Genomic DNA, 12155 nt, shown 5'->3' on the forward strand with positions numbered 1-12155 from the left:
ACACATCATTTATCTATTGAGGCATCAGATATATTGATATTAGATATATGGTACAGTGGACATAATGGGTGGCACATAGGATTAAGATTTAGTCATCTAACTTGAGATATTTATTTTTTCCAGATTTAATAGATAAAATTGGGCTGCCAATAGGGGCAGCGTGGTGGTGCAGGGGGTTAATGCCCTGGCCTAAAGTGCCTGCATCCTATATGGGCTCCGGTTCACCACCCGGCTGCTCTGCTTCATGTCCAGCTCTCTGCTATGGCCTGGGAAAGCAGTAGAAGATGGCCCAAGTCCTTGGGCCCCTGTATCCATGTGGGAGACCTGGAAGAAGCTCCTGGCTTCTGGCCTTGGATCGGTGCAACTCCGGCCGTTGTGGCTGTCTGAGGAGTGAACCATCAGATGGAAGACCTCTCTCTAAGTCTGAGGTAAAAAATTTTAATGCATGAAGACCTTGAGTTGGTGTTTTTTTTGTGTGTGTTTAGGGCTGTCTTAATAATTTTAGTTTGTGATCTATGAATTTTTATTTTCTGTAGCCAAGTAACTTACAAACTTTATTACTCAAAATGTTAGACCATCACTGCCAGCTGTGGGATTTTTTGAGTACATCTGACTTGAAAATTTAGGCAGTACTATAGTTAAAGTGAGATGCAGCATGTAAATTATTTATTTTTCTTCTGATACATGTTTTGAAACTTTTTTAAAAATTTCTGTTGAATATAGTGCTTAAATTTAGTGGGATCCCTGGATAAGACAGTTATTTGAGCCTCACTACTGATTGCACCTCTGAAACTTCATGAATAAGTGCATAATAAAACCTGTTAAAGTTGATGTATATCTTATGGTGTAGGATACAAAAATCAATATCTTTTAAAAATAAATTTAAAAGTTTCATTTGTATCAAGCTATGTACTTTTCAGAAATGCATTCATATAAGCAACCACAATTTATACATCTCATATTTTCTTTCTCTAAGTTTTAGGAAATATTTATTGAGGCTTGTGCTGTAGTCTAGCAAATAAAGACTCCACCTGCAGTGCCAGCATCCCATATTGGCATTGGTTCATATCCCAATTGCTCCACTCACTTCTCATCCAGCTCCCTGATAATATGCCTGGGGAAACTCCAGGAGATGCCACAAGTCTTTGGGCTCTTGCATCCATGTTGGAGACCCAGAAGAATCTCCTGGATCCTGGCTTCTTATTGACCTCTGCCATTGCTACTATTTGGGGAGTGGAGTAGCAGATGGATGATTTCTATATGTCCTTCTCTGAAATTCTGCCTTTCAAATAAATAAATAAATCTTTAGAAATATTTATTAATTTGACAGGCATAGTTACACAGAGGTCTTCCATTCATTGAGTCATTGATCAAAATGACTGCTATGGCTAGGAGTGGGCCAGGCTGAAGCCAGGAGGTTCATCTTGGTCTCCCATGTGGGTGGCAGAGGCCCACACACTTGGGCCATCTTTTGCTGCTTTCCCAGGTTCAATATCACAAGTAGAGTGACTAGGACACAAACTGGCACATGTATGATATGTCAGAATTGTAGACAGCAGCTTAATCCACAGTGCTACAGTGCTAGCCTCATCTACATTTTTGTTATATCTTTCCTTTAATCTTTTGCTTTTTTTCTCTTTCTCTCATTTAGGTCTTTAGATACTAAAGCCATAGTTTACTTCTTTATTTAAAGATTTGTTTTTTGAAAGGCAGAGTTACACAGAGAGAACGAGAGGCAGAGAAAGATAAAAATGTCTTCCATCTGCTGATTCACTTCCCAGAGGGCTACAAATGCCATGGCTGGGCCAGTATGAAGCCAGTAATCAGGACCTTTATTTGGATTTCCCTTATAGATTTAGAGCCTCGAGTTTTTGGGCTACCCTCCACCATTTCCCCAGGTGTACCAGCAGGGACCTGGATAAGAAATGGAGGAGTCAGAACTCAAACTGGTACCCATATGGATGCCAGCCCCACAGGCAGTGGCTTAACTGACTGCACCACAATGCTAGCCCCATCAATTTGTAATTTTTTTGTTTCTCTGAAAACTTGTGTGGATCATGTACATGGCAGCAGATAATGCAGGCAGAGGTAGATGTTGTTTAGTTTGCCAAGGTCACCATAACAAATTACTGAACATTGGATTGTTTAAATAAAGACATTTATTTTCACATAGTTCTGTAAGTTGAAAGTCCAAGATCAAAGTGTCAGTAGGTTTGCTTTCTCCTGACAACTCTCTGGCATCCAGTCAGATATCATCTTGCTGTGCCATCTCATATTTCCTTTGTTCATGTCCATCTCTTGTTTCTCTTCTTATAAGGTCATAAGTCTGGGTTATAGTCTCACACATTTGATTTTTTTACTTTAATTGTGCCATTAAAGGCACCATCTCCAGATAGAGTCACACTGCAGGTTCGAGATTGGAAGATAGAAACTTTGGAGAGACACAATTCAGTGCATCACAATGGAAAGCACCCAGACGTCTGCCTCATGGGCAGCCAACTCTAAGTAGGACTTACCATGTAAAGTGAGTCTTAGGATTCCTTTTGTTATTATTTTAATACTGTCTTACCAACCTGGGTGCATGCATGTACCCAACAAATTATCTGTGTACACCTAGAATATAGATTACTGATAGTAGTGTACATGTAAAATCAATACAGCAGTCCATAAGATAGAATATTTTGAAACTAAAACTGATGAGTAGAAAAATAACAAAGTCTGAGCTCCATTACGATATATGATATCACTATTCATATTTTTTAAATAAATTACTATGAGGAATATAACAAAAATATTCACACCTTACAGATCCATTTACGTGCAGGTTAATCAGATAGTATTGAAATTAAAACAAAAGGAATCTTAAGACTCTCTTTACACAGTAAGTGTAATATTCCAAATTAATTTCCTCATACAATGTGACTTCTTTTCTGCATGATACATTCTATACTTATTTGTGAATATGGCTATTAATTCATAAGGAAATGTATGAGTGTGTCTACTGACCTAATATGCTAAATCAGGAAATAGACCTTTTCTGCATGTGGGGAAAGGTGCCATTCAATGTTATCCTCTGTTTTTAAAAAATATGTTAATGAATCAAATAATTAGAAAATAAAACATGATGAAACAATGCTGGTTGGTACATTATTGTGTATTTCCATTAGTGATGAGTAGCTCAAGATTGACCTCAATTTTTACTCCTTGAGGGATCCTGAATTAATTTCTCTGTGGTCATCACTCTCTTTATATCACAGGGGCTATATTTTTCATTCTTCAATAAGTACTAATCAGGTACTAGAGCTCTTCTCTCTGACTCAGTGCTTGAAATTATAAATGCCAGCCATTACTCAGAAGGTATAACTAAGATGACCCAGGGAGAGAAAGTGAGTTGTAAAAGGCCAATCAACAACAACTTAGAGTAGCCTTCCTACTGTCTCTCTTCTCAGGAATCCCCACAGAATCTTCATCTCCAATTCCAAAATGAGCAACTTTTGCTGGTAGAGGTATGTGGCTATCACTATAGAGCAATAACTCCTAGAAAGGACAAAGGAATCCACTATACCACTGTAGTTCTTTTATGCCTGCAACTTGATTTTCTGTTAAAATTGTATGATGCTGGGAACTAAGAAATAATTTGCTTCTATGTCTGAGGTGAAATTACTTAAGATTGAAGCTCAAGACTGAGGTCCTGGCATTGGTACTGTGACATAATAGATTAAGCATCTGCTTGCAGTGCCAGCAGCCCATATGGACACCGGTTCATGTCCCAGCTGCTCCTCTTCTGATCTAGCTCTCTAGTATGGCCTGGGAAAGCAGTAGAAGATAGCCCAAGTGCTTGAGCCCATTCACCAGTGTGGGAGACCCAGGGGAAACTCCTGGTTCCTGGCTTCAGATCAGCCCAGCTCTGGCCATTGTGGCTATTTGGAGAGTGAAGCAGTAGTTGGAAGACCTCTCTGTCTGCCTCTCTCTTTCTATAACTCTGCCTCTTAAGTAAATAAATCTTTTTAAAAAAATTCTGTAAATATAAAAAAAAAGACTGACCTCCCTCAATTTGCATAATAAAGTCACTGAAAGGCAATTACCAGATTAGAGATGATACAAGAATTTAAACAGCACAATTAATACATTTTACATAGAAAACTGACCAATAGCTGTGAACCAAGAGTCAATGGTCTATGCTACTACCACTCAAATCCCCAATAAGTTGATCATAATTTCATGCCCATTCTCATCTAGACAGGAAAATGAGTAAAAGCAGGAACTCCATGACATCCTGTCTTTGCCTAGTTTGTGGGAGAAACCACAAATTAAGTGCAATTCTTAAAAAAAAAAAAAAAAAAAAAAGTTTTGTTAAATATACACAGATGACTAGATGAAGTGATGAATAGATCAAGTTCAGTAACTTTTGGATATAGAATTACCAGGTACTGCAATTTTAAATATTCACAAACATTTCAGAAGACACTCACTTTGTTTTCTAACCATATTAATCCATTTAAAGCATTAGAATAACTTTCCTCACTGTGAAAAACAGTCCATTGATGGCAAACATTTATTTTAGTAGGTAAGATCAAGCACCATTTTAAAGGATTGAAAGTTAGTTTTTCAGGAATATTAGTTTCTTTTGTGAATGTATTATGTTAAAAAGAGTTCTTGGGTTTTTTTCCCTAAACATCTGTAAGAAAGGCTCTGGAACCACAATTTAATTATAAGCATTACAAAATAAATTTCATGACAATTTCTAAAAATCATTTCCACATTTGAATTTCTCCAATTATGATTCTTTCAAATATAAATTTGTCAAACTAAGAATTAATATGGAATTGGAGTATTATATGAATATCTCATGTGGTTAGACAAGTTCTGATGTACAACCTCTGTATCCTAGGAGGCTCATTGTCCAGTAAATATATGGATCATCCTTATTGCTTTCTAATGGAAGTCTGCATTGTTTTATGGGAAATGTAGCCTCATCTGCCCATGATGTCGGGAGGACAGAACCATGCAAAGTCTCCTCTGTTTTCCTTCTCAGAATGTGCCATTCCAACCACTACCATCATCTTCATAGAATTGAATTCCTGGTGCTGGGCTTTCCTCATATTACTCAAGAACAGTATGGGTGGTTTCTGTGTCTGTGAATGTCAGTGTGGGCGTAGAGGGAACCTTGGAGAGCAGTACAGGTGCCTGTCTCTTGCTGGCATAGGTGACAGTCATGGATCTGAGGTATCAGAATCTGTTATTCAGATGCACCCTAAAGATCTTGGCTGTTCCAGGAAGACACCAGTGGAAGATCCTCAGTTCTAGAGCTGGAGAAAGGATGAATTAGGTTGGGTTTTCAAGAATTTTTTTTGTCAAATGATGTACTGACACAAGACCAGTGTGACTACAGGTGTACAGAAGGTAGTTCCAAAAGTCTTATAGACAGTCTTTCTAATCCAAGATAGCCACAGAATGGAAGTGCGTTTTCAGACCCTTTTAGCTAAAAGGTGTATGTGGTGAATGTAGGTTGCACCTCTGTCACTGTTTACCCATCTGTAAGATAAGTATATTAGTAGTACTAGTGAAATGTCCCCACATTTCCTGAGAAATCATTGTGAGATATGTGCAGGCTGACTTACACTCTGTGGCAGTTGCATTTGTGGGGTTTCATGGTATATCTTCCCCAAATGAACTTTCTGGTTTCCTACAATGTGTAGACTGACCAGCACTGATTTGACATTATAGATTTTTATACAACACCTAGTTTCCAGGAACATGTAAGTTTGGGTACTGAGTGACAGTCCCATTTTCTTTGGAAGTGAATAGGTTTTATAATACCTGAAGAAGGGAGCTCCAGGAATAAGAATCATTTCTAACAGAATAACACTCGATGCTTTCTGAGACAATACCTTACTGCTTCAGAGCAGAGAAAAAAGTCATTGAAATTCAAAGATCGTAGATTTGCACTGTCCAAGCAGTTCTTGATTATACTGACCAGAATGAACAAGGTTTAGCTGATATTACCTTACCTCATCCATAAGTTATGACAGCCCAGGGTGCCAGCACCGTGGCTCACTTGGTTAATCCTCCACCTGCAGTGCCGGCATCTCATATGGGTGCCAGGTTCTAGTCCTGGTTGCTCCTCTTCCAGTCCAGCTCTCTGCTGTGGCCCAGGAGGGCAGTGGAGAATGGTCCAAGTGGTTGGGCACCTGCACCTGCATGGGAGACCAGGATAAAACACCTGGCTCCTGGCTTCGGATCAGCGCAGTGCTGGCTGTGGTGGCCATTTGGGGAGTGAACCAAAGGAAGGAAGACCTTTCTGTCTTTCTCTCACTAACTCTGTCAAAAAGAAAAAGAAAGAAAGAAAGCCCAGGTGATATTGGAAGCTCTGGACCAGCCTTAAAAAAAAAAAAATAAAGGTTGTGAATGGAATGGATTAGAAATAAAGGCAAGGGCCTAGTGAGTGTTACTTATTTAAGTGGTCTTGAGGGTGTGGCCTGGTGTGGAGAGATAAACTGTCATGTCTGAGAGTGACTGTCTACATTGCTTCCTACCACATTCCCATTACTTCATTCTGCTCTCATGATTTCCAGAAATGGAGGTCTGTGAAACCTAGTCTGCCATACACTTGGTATCTAGAGTTATGCTGCTGCCCCCCTGTATACTAGTAATTCTTCCAGGTAGCTCAAGGAACATCTGTGAGGGTCTCTGCATGTAAAAAAGATGAAATAAATTGCATTTCAGGAGATAAGTGGTTTGAGTCACATGATTTGTAGATACCTGGCATCCTAACTTTTGGATGGTGATTTCTATTTTGCCACACTTTGTTAAAAACACATTTATTTTTCAGATTAATTTCAGAAACTGTCACCAGTATTGCTTTAGAAGATTGCCCTGAGCATGGCTTTCCTTTTGATCCTGATGTTACATATGTATTGTGTGACTTCAAAAAACATATCAAAATTTCCCACTCAGTGTCAACAATTTCATCTTGAAAGTTTTATCCAATATTTAGTATACATGCAGCTTCAGAAAATTACTATTTTATGAACAGTAAAATTATACTAAATTAGATTTCATGTGCTAATAAGTTTCTTAAAATATAAACAAAAAGAATATGACCACATATAAGCAGAAATGTGAAGCATTATCTTATGATCTCCAATGAATTTGTGATTTCCCAGGACTAAATTTTTTTAGTAGCAGCAGCTTTGCTAAGACACAATTGACAGGCACAGATCATGTTTATAGAAGCTTTTTTCTAAGATTTTAAAAAATTATTTGAAAGTGTGATATATATAGAGAGGGAGACACACTAATCTTCCATCTGTTGAGTCACTCCCCCAGATTGCTGCAATGGGCAGGGCTGGGACAGGCTGAGGCCAAGAGCTTCATCTGGGTCTCCTATATTAGCAGCATTTACCCAAGTACTTGGGCCTTCTTCCAGTGCTTTTCTCAGGCCACTAGAAGGGAGCTGGATTGCTTGCATTCCAGGTGGCAACTTTACTTGCCATGTGGCAGTGCAGGTCCCATGTTTATGGAAACTTCTGCATGAGATTGTGAAGTTCTATTTTATTTTGCATGTAATGGAACTTTCTTCCCTGCTCACCAGGGTGTATCAGCATTTGATATAGGACAAATCAGAAAATACAATGGTTTAACAAATAGCCATTTGATTTATAGTTTTAATTCAATATTTTGGTATGAGCTCATCTGGGCAGTTGCTATCATCAGCTTGGGATCAGAAATGATGAACTGATCTGAGGTACTGATTGACACTCATGCCTTAGAGATGCTTTCATTTAAAGGTCTGGTGGTTTGTGATAAATCTTGGTAACACCCTATCTCTTCAATGGGCAGGATCCATGGCTTTCCAGAGCATAAGGAAAATCTGAGAAGGCAAATACTTTACAAACTATCTGTTTCTGTCACATTTACTGATATCCTGGGGGGTTAAACATATGAAAAATGAAATCCAGAGTCTTGTGAAGGGATGGATACCAGGAACGGTTTCATTTGGAATCATTACTGGTAATGTGTACCGCATTAAATATACATTGTGTATATTTGTTCCAATGCAATTTTGGCCAAAAAAATCTGAAATTGCATGCTTTCTATAGAATTTCAGGTCTAAAAAATAAAGTGTTCTAAAGTATACACAGATATGGGATCCTGTGTGATACTTTTGCTTTAATAGAAAAATGGTAATTCAAAAACAAGTTTCTTCAGTTTAAAATTTAGTGACAGTATAATGTTTATCTCTTTAATAACCTCATTTATTTGAACAATCACCCTTAAATTTTACTATCTCAATATTACATTATTATTTTACAAATTTGTAGATAATGCTTTCATTAAGCCAATGATAATTGTTTAATCTCTACTACTTAATAGAAGTGAATGTGCTTTTTTATATATTTTCTTGTTTAAATATTTCTCCACAGGGAAAATGATGTTTCCTAGGTTAATGTATTCATTACTCTTTATTCATTGTATTTCATTCTTTTTTTTTTTCCCAGTTCAATATAGAAGGAAACCAGATAAGCTTTCTTTTAACTCCTTCCATTTGTCTTCTCTTCCAGGTATGATTCTGGGCACCTTCACATATTTCCAAGACTAAACAAAATTATTACATACCCTGTAAGTGGTTTTCTTAATTATTGCTCAGCTTGTTGTCAGTTTTCATTTTAGGAAGATTATGATAGTTTATTAATTAAAATGGAAAAATAAACATAAAATTTATTCTCAGAGAATGTTCACAAACAAGATGAATGATGAATTTGCCTTGATTATGAAATATTACAATCATCTAAGATACAGCTATTTGGCCTCTGGTCTGTTGCCTTAGCAAAATATACATTTGTTACATGTTTTGAGTTGAAACATTGAGTACAATATGCTAAATTTTTTGGTCATGATGTCTGAAACAACAAAGATGATGTAGTGAGCAGGGTTTTCATGTGTCCCTGGAAATAAACACTTAGTATTCTGCAAGGTAAGAGTCACCTATTACTAAAAAACACAAATCAGTTTTCAGTCCTTAATGGTTTTGAGAAGCTGAATTTGATTCAGGGATAGGATCAGGAATATGTGGGGAAAAGAATCTCCTGCAGGTTCTTTTATTTTTTAAGATTTATTTATTTATCCAAAAGACAGAGCTACAGAGATTGGGAAAGATGGGCAAAGAGAAATAGACACTTTCCATCTACTGGTTCATTCCCCAAATGACCACAATGGCTGGGACTGGGTCAGACCAAAGCCAGGTACCTGGAATTCCATCTTAGTCGCCATATTCATTAAAGGGGCCCAAATACTTAAGCAATCTTTAACTGCTCTTTCAGGAACTTTAGCAGAGAGCTAGATTAGAGTGGAGTACTCTGGACTCAAATAGTCTTCATGTGAGATGCCACCATTGCAGTTGGAAGCTTAACTGGCTGCACCATAATGCTGGTGACTACTGCGAGTTCTTTAACAAATCTCTATGTATTTCTCTTGGTCACAAATGCAGATGATACTACACACTTTCCCAAATTCTGTTTTGGGGCAATTAATTCCATTGTTTTCACTTTAATTTGGTATAATGTTATCTCAGTTCTTCAAATGTATGTTAGTAGAATAAGCATAGTCAAAGTCAAAAGCTATTTTCTATTCTTTGTCTTACTTGAATCTTCTCTTATTTAGAAATATTTATGAGCTTGATTGAGAAAGAAGCTGATGGACTGAGAGAGAGAAAAAAGAGATTGCTCCCATGCACTTATTCACTATAAAAATAACCATACCAAGCCAAGGTTGGGCAGGACTGAAGCCAGAAGTCAGGAATGGAGTCTAGATTTTCCTCATTGGTGGCATCACTACTGCTTCTCCAGCATTAGCTGGGAGCTGGAAACTGGAACTGGCACTGGAATTTGAACCTAGGTACTTTGAAGTAGAAGTAGGATATCTTAGCTGGCATCATAAACACCAAGATGAATGCCTGCCTTTTTTTAAATATTTTTTTCTGCCATATTTGAAGTCATTTTGCATGGTGTTTTTCTGGAAATTCTTCTCTGTTCATTCCCAACATAGCTCCACTGATGGTTTCTTGTCTTTTCACCTGAATACATTCTTCACCTTAACATAGCTCATTCAAGAGTCAACATTGTCTTCCTTTCAGGCTGCTGTGCAATTCCCCTTGAGAGATGTGGCCCTTTGTGACCTGAAACTCCTGTTTTCTTCCAGTTGGGGCATTTTTCACAGTCTTTAGACCATAGGTTTGACTCCCTGCTGAATGCTTCTGTGTGGCTGTCCAAATGCTCAAGTCTAAAATGAAACTACATCCTTCTTTCTTCCTTAATTCTTATGTATAAAATAAAAATGGTCAGTGTTTGTTTTGTGACAGAGTTAATGTGTTGACCAGAAGTGTTCTATTACAGGTGATGCTAACATTTGAAGACCTGGCTGTTTACTTTACCTGGGAGGAATGGCAGAACATGAACAAAGCTCAGAAAATTCTGTACAGGGATGTGATGGTGGAGACCTACAGCAGCCTGCTCTTCTTGGGTGAGTGACACCCATCACATGCCCAATGATAAAATTTTATTGCTGTTTGAAAAATCAGTGAACACTTTATAAACTTTATAAAGTTTAATGTTGGGCAGGTAAAGAATTTGAGTCCATGAATAATCTGAATGTCTACCATCTGGGAAAGGACTCAAATTGGAACATTTGTTGCATAGTTCCTGGAATAAGCTGTAGTCCTTTAAATAACTCAAGATAATGACTTCACAAAAGCTTACATTGTTTCCATTAATAGGGCACTGCATTACCAAACCTGATTTGATTTTTAAGTTGGAGCAAGAAGCAGAGCCATGGATGGTGAATGAGTGCCTAAATCAGAGCTTTCCAGGTCAGTATGTACATAATGATGAGGGAGCCAAGGCAGAAAGAGCACAGAGGATGTTGAGTGAGGCTCTTTCTATGAATTTCTCCCAAGTGTTACTCCTGATGAAAGCTGGTTTTTTGCATCAGACAATGGATTCTAGAGTTTCTAGGGATGCCATTATATCTCTAACTCTTTTGTTCTTGATTAAGTTATTCTTTGCTTTAAAAAAATAAAATTCCAATCCTTTTCTGATGTTGCTAAGGATTTTTTTCTAGGTTAGATACATTGCCCTTCTCTGTATTTGATATGTTTTCTTTCATGCATTTATTCTTTTCTTCAGTTCTTGTCAGTTTGGCAAGTTATAGAAACTTGTTTCAGATTGAGTCCCCACTCATGGTTTTGACCAGGCACAGAACTTGCTATTTTAAGGATCTCATGACTGAACAAATAAATGTGAACTCTCTCTCTCTCCTTTCTCTTTCTCAGTGCCTTTCACATAAAATAAGAAAAAATGCGTTGCTAGAAACATTGGAGGAGAAAGCCTGTGGCTGTCAATCTTCTGTTTCATTCTCCCTTCTATCTAATTCTCTGTCTGACTCTCAAGCATATAAATAAATAAATAAATGCTAAGAGAAGGTCAGAAGTAAGCCTCTGTGCAATGACATCAGAAATCCTGAAGCTAAGCATGCACTTGTATAGAAACATGAAAATAACTGATCCTAAACTCACCAAGAAAGTCTTGAGATTCTGAATCCCAAGGTCAAATTATCACATAAGTGTGTTTATGTAAAAAACTGAAGAGTGATACTCAGGGCTGGTGATTTCAGAATCAGCTAGAAAACATTTTTCAAAGAAGGTAAACACATTCTGGGTTGCAAAAACAAATTCTTTAAACTCTTAGGGAGTGTATACCCAAGGTGGTATAGTGTGATGTTTCTGTACCTGTTGTCATTCTGAGAAGCTGAAGATGTTAAATTTCCTTAGGAATATGGGGAAGCTGTCATAGAGTGCAGATAAATGCAGTTTCTCATTTGAAAATTCCTTCAAATGCTGTTTACCTGGGAAGACTGAACATGAGACAACTATAGATTCAAATCTTGTCTCTTAAATTTGATCCTGTTTGGAGTACAGACACATTTCACTCTTCTTCAAGTGCAAGTAACTGATCCAGTAAAACATTCCCATATTTATGGTCGAAATAGGGAAGCACAAAACATAACATTTTAATAAAAATTAACTAAAGAAGAAGGACAGGGAAAAAAACTAGTTGCTAGGCAATGGGGGAATATACTGACTAAATGTTTGTCCATTC

General features: G+C 37.5%; 1 long non-coding RNA gene across 1 annotated transcript; it reads left to right on the forward strand.

Annotated features, from left to right (window-relative positions):
• The first annotated feature begins 294 nt into the window (after positions 1-294).
• Positions 295-10482, forward strand: LOC133754955 (uncharacterized). The gene is made up of 3 exons (XR_009865337.1): positions 295-428; positions 8565-8622; positions 10395-10482. It is a non-coding gene; the product is annotated as an uncharacterized LOC133754955 (long non-coding RNA).
• Positions 10483-12155: the final 1673 nt, after the last annotated feature.

The sequence above is a fragment of the Lepus europaeus genome, unplaced genomic scaffold, assembly GCF_033115175.1.
Source record: "Lepus europaeus isolate LE1 unplaced genomic scaffold, mLepTim1.pri SCAFFOLD_34, whole genome shotgun sequence".
NCBI lineage: Eukaryota > Metazoa > Chordata > Mammalia > Lagomorpha > Leporidae > Lepus > Lepus europaeus.